This window comes from Coregonus lavaretus (assembly GCF_964263955.1).
Source record: "Coregonus lavaretus genome assembly, chromosome: 16".
Taxonomy (NCBI): Eukaryota; Metazoa; Chordata; class Actinopteri; order Salmoniformes; family Salmonidae; genus Coregonus; species Coregonus lavaretus.
In genome coordinates, this window is record NC_140003.1 from 42,012,157 (window position 1) to 42,022,677 (window position 10,521).

Consider the following 10,521-nt stretch of genomic DNA (forward strand, 5'->3'; position numbering starts at 1 on the left):
TAGAGTTCCATGTAGCCATAGCTCTATGTAGTACTGTGCGCCTCCCATAGTCTGTTCTTGACTTGGAGATTGTGAAGAGAACTTCCGACTTCAACTGTACCTCTCTGTTGATATCACATACAGTTGAAGTCGGAAGTTTACATACACTTAGGTAGGAGTCATTAAAACTCGTTTTTCAACCACTCCACACATTTCTTGTCAACAAACGATAGTTTTGGCAAGTCGGTTAGGACATCTACTTTGGGTCAGAAGTTTACATGCACTAAGTTGACTTTGCCTTTAAACAGCTTGGAAAATTCCAAAAAATGATGTCATGGCTTTAGAAGCTTCTGATAGGCTAATTGACATCACTTGAGTCAATTGGAGGTGTACCTGTGGATGTATTTCAAGGCCTACCTTCAAACTCAGTGCCTCTTTGCTTGACATCATGGGAAAATCCAAAGAAATCAGCCAAGATCTCTGAAAAAAATGTGTAGACCTCCACAAGTCTGGTTCATCCTTGGGAGCAATTTCCAAACACCTGAAGGTACCACGTTCATCTGTACAAACAATAGTACGCAAGTATAAACAGCATGGGACCACGAAGCCGTCATACCGCTCAGGAAGGAGACGCGTTCTGTCTCCTAGAGATGAACGTACTTTGGTGCGAAAAGTGCAAATTAATCCCAGAACAACATCAAAGGACCTTGTGAAGATGCTGGAGGAAACAGGTACAAAAGTATCTATATCCACTGTAAAACTAGTCCTATATCGACATAACCTGAAAGGCCCCTCAGCAAGGAAGAAGCCACTGCTCCAAAACCACCATAAAAAAGCCAGACTACGGTTTGCAACTGCACATGGGGACAAAGATTGTACTTTTTGGAGAAATGTCCTCTGGTCTGATGAAACAAAAATAGAACTGTTTGGCCATAATGACCATCGTAATGTTTGGAGGAAAAAGGGGGTGCTTGCAAGCCGGAGAACACCATCCCAACCGTGAAGCATGGGGGTGGCAGCATCATGCTGTTGGGGTGCTTTGCTGCAGGAGGGACTGGTGCACTTCACAAAATAGATGGCATCCAAGCATACTTGGTTGCAAATGGCTCTTCCAAATGGACAATGACCCCAAGCATACTTCCAAAGTTTTGGCCAAATGGCTTAAGGACAACAAAGTCAAGGTATTGGAGTGGCCGTCACAAAGCCCTGACATCAATCCTATAGAAAATGTGTGGGCAGAACTGAAAAGGTGTGTGTGAGCAAGGAGGCTTACAAACCTGACTCATTTACACCAGCTCTGTCAGGAGGAATGGGCCAAAATTCATCCAATTTATTGTGGGAAGCTTGTGGAAGGCTACCCGAAACGTTTGACCCAAGTTAAACAATTTAAAGGCAACGCTACCAAATACTAATTGAGTGTATGTAAACTTCTGACCCACTGGGAATGTGATGAAAGAAATAAAAGCTGAAATAAATCATTCTCTCTACTATTATTCTGACATTTCACATTCTTAAAATAAAGTGGTGATCCTAACTGACCTAAGACAGGGAATTTTTACAAGGATTAAATGTCAGGAATTGTGAAAAACTGAGTTTAAATGTATTTGGCTAAGGTGTATGTAACCTTCCGACTTCAACTGTACATTATCAAGCATTTCACACATGTTATCCAGATGCTGACTGTTAGCACTTGGTGGTCTACAGCAGCTTCCCACCAGACTGGGCCTTAGAGGAGCTTTAGCCATATTACTTTAACATGAGATTCTCTCTAAGCTTTACAGGAATGTACTTCTGAATATTTGTCATTTCTGCATTTTCTGTAGATGTTATAACCATGTATTGTTACCACTGTATCATCAAAGGTATTATCTAAGTGAGTTTTAGAGATTGTCAGAATGTGAATGTCATCTGTTACTAGCAAACTATTGATTTCATTAGCCTGGTTTCTTAGGCTAAATATGTTAACGTGGGCTATTTTTAACACTTTTCTGGGATGCTTGATTGTTTTCATTGCTTTGCTGGGAAGCTCAGTAGAAGTAGAAATGCTCATGTTATTTATGTTAGTGCAGGGTGAGCTGCACACAGTGGATTTCCTACTAGGGCACACCACCTCATTGATAACAGTGTAACTCTGGTTCATAGGCATATGATTACTGCATACAGTACAATAGCTGTAGGATAGCGTGGAAAAGAGACCCTTAATCCCAGACTTGGACCACACACCCACTCCACTGAATAGCAGGCTAGTGATTGCTTTGCAACGCATGCAGTTAGCCACTGATTCCTTCCTAACCACTCATTGTTGAATTTGCGATTTCCAACTTTTTTTTATTTTTATGTTTATGTCCAATGGCCGATGAGCACCGATACATTTTAGCTATACAGAGAGGGAAAAAAGTATTTGATCCCCTGCTGATTTTGTACGTTTGCCCACTGACAAAGAAATGATCAGTCTATAATTTTAATGGTAGGTTTATTTGAACAGTGAGAGACAGAATAACAACAAATAAACCCAGAAAAATGCATGTCAAAAATGTTGTAAATTGATTTGCATTTTAATGAGGGAAATAAGTATTTGACCCCTCTGCAAAACATGACTTAGTACTTGGTGGCAAAACCCTTGTTGGCAATCACAGAGGTCAGACGTTTCGTGTAGTTGGCCACCAGGTTTGCACACATCTCAGGAGGGATTTTGTCCCACTCCTCTTTGCAGATCTTCTCCAAGTCATTAAGGTTTCGAGGCTGACGTTTGGCAACTCGAACCTTCAGCTCCCTCCACATATTTTCTATGGGATTAAGGTCTGGAGACTGGCTAGGCCACTCCAGGACCTTAATGTGCTTCTTCTTGAGCCACTCCTTTGTTGACTTGGCCGTGTGTTTTGGGTCATTGTCATGCTGGAATAACCATCCACAACCCATTTTCAATGCCCTGGCTGAAAGATTTGACGGTACATGGCCCCGTCCATCGTCCCTTTGATGCTGTGAAGTTGTCCTGTCCCATTAGTAGAAAAACACCCCCAAAGCATAATGTTTCCACCTCCATGTTTGACGGTGGGGATGGTGTTCTTGGGGTCATAGGCAGCATTCTTCCTCATCCAAACATGGCGAGTTGAGTTGATGCCAAAGAGCTCCATTTTGGTCTCATCTGACCACAACACTTTCACCATTGGCAAACTTCAGACGGGGATGTATATGTGCTTTTTTGAGCAGGGGGACCTTGCAGGCGCTGCAGGATTTCAGTCCTTCACGGTGTAGTGTGTTACCAATTGTTTTCTTAGTGACTATGGTCCCAGCTGCCTTGAGATCATTGACAAGATCCTCCCGTGTAGTTCTGGGCTGATTCTTCACCGTTCTCATGATCATTGCAGCTCCACGAGGTGAGATCTTGCATGGAGCCCCAGGCCGAGGGAGATTGACAGTTATTTTGCGTTTCTTCCATTTGCGAATAATCGCACCAACTGTTGTCACCTTCTCACCCAGCTGCTTGGCGATGGTCTTGAAGCCCATTCCAGCCTTGTGTAGGTCTACAATCTTGTCCCTGACAACCTTGGAGAGCTCTTTGGTCTTGGCCATGGTGGAGAGTTTGGAATCTGATTGATTGATTGCTTCTGCGGACAGATGTCTTTTATATAGGTAACAAGCTGAGATTAGGAGCACTCCCTTTAAGAGTGTGCTCCTAATCTCAGCTCGTTACCTGTATAAAAGACACCTGGGAGCCAGAAATCTTTCTGATTGAGAGGGGGTCAAATACTTATTTCCCTCATTAAAATGCAAATCAATTTATAACATTTTTGACATGTGTTTTTCTGGATTTTTTTGTTGTTATTCTGTCTCTCACTGTTCAAATAAACCTAACATTAAAATTATAGACTGATCATTTCTTTGTCAGTGAGCAAACGTACAAAATCAGCAGGGGATCAAATACTTTTTTCCCTCACTGTAAATTCTCTTCATAATTTCGCTTCATATGACAAGTATTGAAAAGGATTTGCCAGTCGACTTGATTCATGATGATGACTGTTAGCTTTCTAGCTAAGATTTTGAAAGTATGTTGTTGACGTGATCAGTCCAATCAAAGCTACGGTAGATATAATGTGATTTGACATCATTTTATCTGTGGTCAATGACCTTGAGCCTTCTTGGATGGGCACTTCTAATGGCAGCACCAAAGGGGCTTGAATTTTAGAGCTCTACCTGTAGATCTTGCAGTGATGTAGTGTCCCCTAGAGTGACAAAACACTGAGACAATCAATGCGCAACTAGAGAACATTACCAACCCCTACGCTCCGTATTTTCCCTCTGGCTGATCCACCACCACAGAAAGCACTGAGCTAGGCTGAAACACCTACATTTTGGAGCTGCCTTACTGTAGAAAGCAAAAAAGAGACCATGTTTATTAACTCAAAAAAACATATTTTTTACATTGTTTTTAAACTGATATGTGACAAGTATTACTGCCAAAATAACATGGCTAAACAGGTAGGGCTCAAAACATGGCGCTCTGCTCCACCTGCTCTGAATTACGGGTCGCCATTGAGTACAATAGAGAAATCTTGCACAAAGTAGCCTACACAATCACAAAGCACGTGAAATATATTCACATGCGTGCAGCACACAGCCTAGTTTCAGCGGAATATCATCTGCAGGCAGCAAGATTGTGCAGCTCTCAACTGGTTTTGGCACGGAGCAGCTCACAGAAGAATGACATTGGTAGCCAATAGGGTAGGAAAGACGTTTAAACGTATGATACCTACCAGTAAATGCTAACTAAGGCAACAATGGGTATGCAAACCAGGTATCTATTTATGTAGCAAGCTAAAAACACGGTGCCTAACGTTAGCTAGATAGCTAGCTAGCTAGCTGCTAGGAGAATATCATGTCCTTGTCATTGGAGGAGTGTGTGAGTGACTGACTTTTTCCCCTGATATCGTTTTTTTGGTGGCTATACACAGCTAAATATACAGGTGTCATTTGGTTATCTAGCGAGAACTTGAATGACTGTTATACAGTTAGCATATCTCTTGCGATTGCAAATTCACTCTGGCTATCTACTCCAATTTCAGAGAACTCTCATCTGACCGTGTCAGAGCGCAGAACAACTGATTAATTTACGAATGCGCAACACCTGCTGAATATGACCGGTGTCAGTAAACGAAGGCAAGGAAAGTAGTAGGTAGTCAAGAACACTCTAGAAACAGCCTAACCAGCTCTGCTACGGCAAGTAAAATGGTCGGAGTGAGGTGTTCACTCATTTGTGTCTGGAAGTAGCTAGCTAGCAAGCTAGATAACTTTAGCCAGTTAGCTTGGGTGCTTTGTTTGGACTAGCATGCATTGGGAGGCAAGCTGCAGAAGGACGAGGAGGCTACAATTCCCCATTGTTTATCAGTGCATTTTTGACGGCCAACTAGCTGAAAAAGTTTGAGAGGGTTTATCTAATGTTCCTTCGTTAGATTTTTGCTCGTCTTGTTCTGGCTAGCATTAGTTGTTGATCTTGCTTTTTACTTTTAAACTCGGACAAGACAGAGATGCTAGTTTTAGGTCCCAAGAAACAAAGAGATCTTCTGTTGGATCTGACAATTCATCTTGATTGACTGAATAGTTGTCTCAAATAAAACTGTGAAGGACCTGGGCGTTACTCTGGACCCTGATCTCTCTTTTGATGAACATGTCAAGAATATTTCAAGGACATCTCTTTTCCATTTTCGTAACATTACAAAAAACAGAAACGTTTTGTCCAAAAATGATGCAGAAGAGCTAATCCATGCTTTTGTCACCACTAGATTAGACTACTGCAATGCTCTACTTTCCAGCTATCCGGATAAAGCACTAAATACATTTTAGTTAGTGCTAAACACGGCTGCTAGAATCTTGTCTAGAACCAACAAATGTGATCATATTACTCCAATGCTAGCCTCTCTGGCATCCTGTTAAGGCTAGGGCTGATTTCAAGTTTTACTACTAACCTACAAAGCATTACATGGGCTTGCTCCTACCTATCTCTCCGATTTGGTCCTGCCGTACATACATACACGTACGCTACGGTCACAAGACGCAGGCCTCCTTATTGTCCCTAGAATTTCTAAGCAAACAGCTGGAGACAGGGCTTTCTCCTATAGAGCTCAATGGTTATGGAATGGTCTGCCTATCCATGTGAGAGACACAGACTCGGCCTCAACCTTTAAGTCTTTACTGAAGACTCATCTGCGAAGGTGAACGGAAAGGCACTGGCGATGAACCAGATTTTCTGCCTCTGACCCTATTATGGGGCCTGAGTCACTGGCTTACTAGTGCTCTTCCATGCCGTCCCTAGTATGGGGTGCGTCACTTGAGTGGGTTGAGTCACTGACGTGATCTTCCTGTCCGGGTTGGCGCCCCCTCGGGCTCGTGCATTGGAGGAGATCTTCGTGGGCTATACTCAGCCTTGTCTCAGGGTAGTCATTTGGTGGTATGCGCATATCCCTCAAGTGGTGTGGGAGCTGTGCTTTGGCAAAGTGGGTGGGGTTATATCCTGCCTGGTTGGCCCTGTCCGGGGGTATCATCGGATGGGGCCACAGTGTCTCCCGACCCCTCCTGTCTCAGCCTCCTTGTATCTATGCTGCAATAGTTTATGTGTCGGGGGCTAGGGTCAGTCTGTTAAATCTGGTGTAATTATCCTGTCTTATCTGGTGTCCTGTGTGAATTTAAGTATGCTCCCTCTAATTTTCTCCCTCTCCCTCTCCCTCTCCCTCCCCTCCTGGAGGACATGGGACCTAGGACCATGCCTCAGGACTACCTGGCCTGATGACTCCTTGCTGTCCCCAGTCCACCTGGTTATGCTGCTGCTCCAGTTTCAACTGTTCTGCCTGCAGCTATGGAACCCTGACCTGTTCACCGGACGTGCTACCTTGTCCCAGACCTGCTGTTTTCTACTATCTCTCTCTCTCTAGCGCAGCTGCTGTCTCGAACTCTGAATGCTCTGCTATGAAAAGCCAACTGACATTCACTCCTGAGGTGCTGACCTGTTGTACCCTCTAAAACCACTGTGATTATTATTATTAATCTATGAATGTTTGAACATCTTGGCCATGTACTGTTATAATCTCCACCCGGCACAGCCAGAAGAGGACTGGCCACCCCTGAGAGCCTGGTTCCTTTCTAGATTTCTTCCTAGGTTCCTGCCTTTCTGTGGAGTTTTTCCTAGCCACCGTGCTTCTACATCTGCATTACTTCCTGTTTGGGGTGTTAGGCTGTGTTTCTGTATAGCACTTTGTGACATCTGCTGATGCAAAATGGCTTTATAAAAAAATGTGATTGGTTGATTGTTGTTGTTGATGTGCATAACTGAGGGAGAGAGAAACTACCTTTTCATGGTTGTTTGATATATAGGTCTGTAAAGTTCCCAAATGTAAGAGGATTCCTGTGGTGTTTACATATTTGCAGAAATCCATTCAGATGTATTTTGTTGCTTTTGGCGAATATGTTCCAATGATCTAAAGTCACGCTGTTGCAACTGCCTGTAAACACACAGAGTCCAGTTCAAAGTGAAAAATGGAAGCTGTGTAGCAAATGGCTTGTTTGTATATAGGTCTACTGTAGCTCTGATTGACTGTAGTGCATCGATCTGTGTAGACACCGGTCCTGGACAAGACAGATGTTTTTATTCTGTTTTATTTACTGCAGTGTCTATGAATTGCACAAACGCACGACCACATTCCCATTCTATACTGCTATAGAATGTACACAAAAGCCTTAGTATATGTAATTCCAAAACATAAAAATAATTTTAAAATTATCATATCTAAGTGGTAACTTCTCAGAAAAAAAATGTGTGGGGTATTTTCTCATTCCTGACTGGGAAGGAAAGGAGTCAAATCCAGGATAGTGGGTTGAGATTGTAGAGAGTTCACAGGCAGTACAGTACAGTAGACCTACAGGCAGTACAATACAGTAGACCTACAGGCAGTACAGTACAGTATATATACAGGCAGTACAATACAGTAGACCTACAGGCAGTACAGTACAGTAGACCTACAGGCAGTACAGTACAGTATATATACAGGCAGTACAATACAGTAGACCTACAGGCAGTACAATACAGTAGATCTACAGGCAGTACAGTACGGTAGACATACAGGCAGTACAGTAAAGTAGACCTAAAGGCAGTAATGTAAAGTAGACCTACAGGCAGTACAGTGCAGTAGACCTACAGGCAGTACAATACAGTAGACCTACAGGCAGTACAGTGCAGTATATCTACAGGCAGTACAATACAGTAGACCTACAGGCAGTACAATACAGTAGATCTACAGGCAGTACAGTACGGTAGACCTACAGGCAGTACAGTACAGTAGACCTAAAGGCAGTAATGTAAAGTAGACCTACAGGCAGTACAGTGAAGTAGACCTACAGGCAGTACAATACAGTAGATCTACAGGCAGTACAATACAGTAGACCTACAGGCAGTACAGTGCAGTAGACCTACAGGCAGTACAATACAGTAGACCTACAGGCAGTACAGTACAGTAGATCTACATGCAGTACAGTACAGTATACATACAGGCAGTACAGTACAGTAGACCTACAGGCAGTACAGCTCAGTAGACCTACAGGCAGTACAGTACAGTATATCTACAGGCAGTACAGTACCGTAGACCTACAGGCAGTACAGTGCAGTAGATCTACAGGCAGTACAGTACGGTAGACCTACAGGCAGTACAATACAGTAGACCTACAGGCAGTACAATACAGTAGATCTACATGCAGTACAGTACAGTAGACCTAGAGGCAGTACAATACAGTAGATCTACAGGCAGTACAGTACGGTAGACCTATAGGCAGTACAATACAGTAGACCTACAGGCAGTACAATACAGTAGATCTACATGCAGTACAGTACAGTAGACATACAGGCAGTACAATCCAGTAGACCTAAAGGCAGTACAGTAAATTAGACCTACAAGCAGTACAGTACAGTAGACCTACAGGCAGTACAGTGCAATATACCTACAGGCAGTACAATACAGTAGACCTAAAGGCAGTACAGTAAAGTAGACCTACAGGCAGTACAACACAGTAGACCTACAGGCAGTACAATACAATATATCTACAGGCAGTACAATACAGTAGACCTACATAAAGTACAATCCAGTAGACCTACAGGCAGTACAATACAGTAGACCTACAGGCAGTACAGTGCAATAGACCTACAGGCAGTACAGTACAGTAGACCTACAGGCAGTACAATACAGTAGGCCTACAGGCAGTACAGTAAAGTAGACCTACAGGCAGTACAGTACAGTAGACCTACAGGCAGTACAGTAAAGTAGACCTACAGGCAGTACAATACAGTAGACCTACAGGCAGTACAATACAATATATCTACAGGCAGTACAATACAGTAGACCTACATAAAGTACAATCCAGTAGACCTACAGGCAGTACAATACAGTAGACCTACAGGCAGTACAGTGCAATAGACCTACAGGCAGTACAGTACAGTAGACCTAAAGGTAGTACAGTAAAGTAGACCTACAGGCAGTACAATACAGTAGATCTACAGGCAATACAGTAGAGTAGACCTAAAGGCAGTACAGTAAAGTAGACCTACAGGCAGTACAATACAGTAGACCTACAGGCAGTACAATTCAGTAGACCTACAGAAAAAACAATCCAGTAGACCTACAGGCAGTACAGTACAGTAGACCTACAGAAAGTACAATCCAGTATTACTACAGGCAGTACAGTACAGTAGACCTACAGACAGTACACTATAGTAGACCTACAGGCAGTACAGTACAGTAGACCTACAGAAAGTACAATCCAGTATATCTACAGGCAGTACAATACAGTAGACCTACAGACAATACATTACAGTAGACCTACAGGCAGTACAATACAGTAGACCTAAAGGCAGTACAGTAAAGTAGACCTACAGTCAGTACAGTACAGTAGACCTACAGGCAGTTCAATACAGTAGACCTACAGAAAGTACAATCCAGTAGACCTACAGGCAGTTCAGTACAGTAGACCTACAGAAAGTACAATCCAGTATATCTACAGGCAGTACAATACAGCAGACCTACAGGCAGTACAGTACAGTAGACCTACAGGCAGTACAGTGCAGTAGACCTACAGGCAGTACAATACAGTAGGCCTACAGGCAGTACAGTAAAGTAGACCTACAGGCAGTACAATACATTAGACCTACAGGCAGTACAGTACAGTAGACCTACAGGCAGTAGAGTAAAGTAGACTTACAGGCAGTACAATACAGTAGACCTACAGGCAGTACAGTACAGTAGACCTACAGGCAGTACTATACAACATATCTACAGGCAGTACAATACAGTAGACTTACAGAAAGTACAATCCAGTAGACCTACAGGCAGTACAATACAGTAGACCTACAGGCAGTACAGTGCAATAGACCTACAGGCAGTACAGTACAGTAGACCTAAAGGCAGTACAGTAAAGTAGACCTACAGGCAGTACAATACAGTAGATCTACAGGCAATACAGTAGAGTAGACCTAAAGGCAGTACAGTAAAGTAGACCTACAGTTAG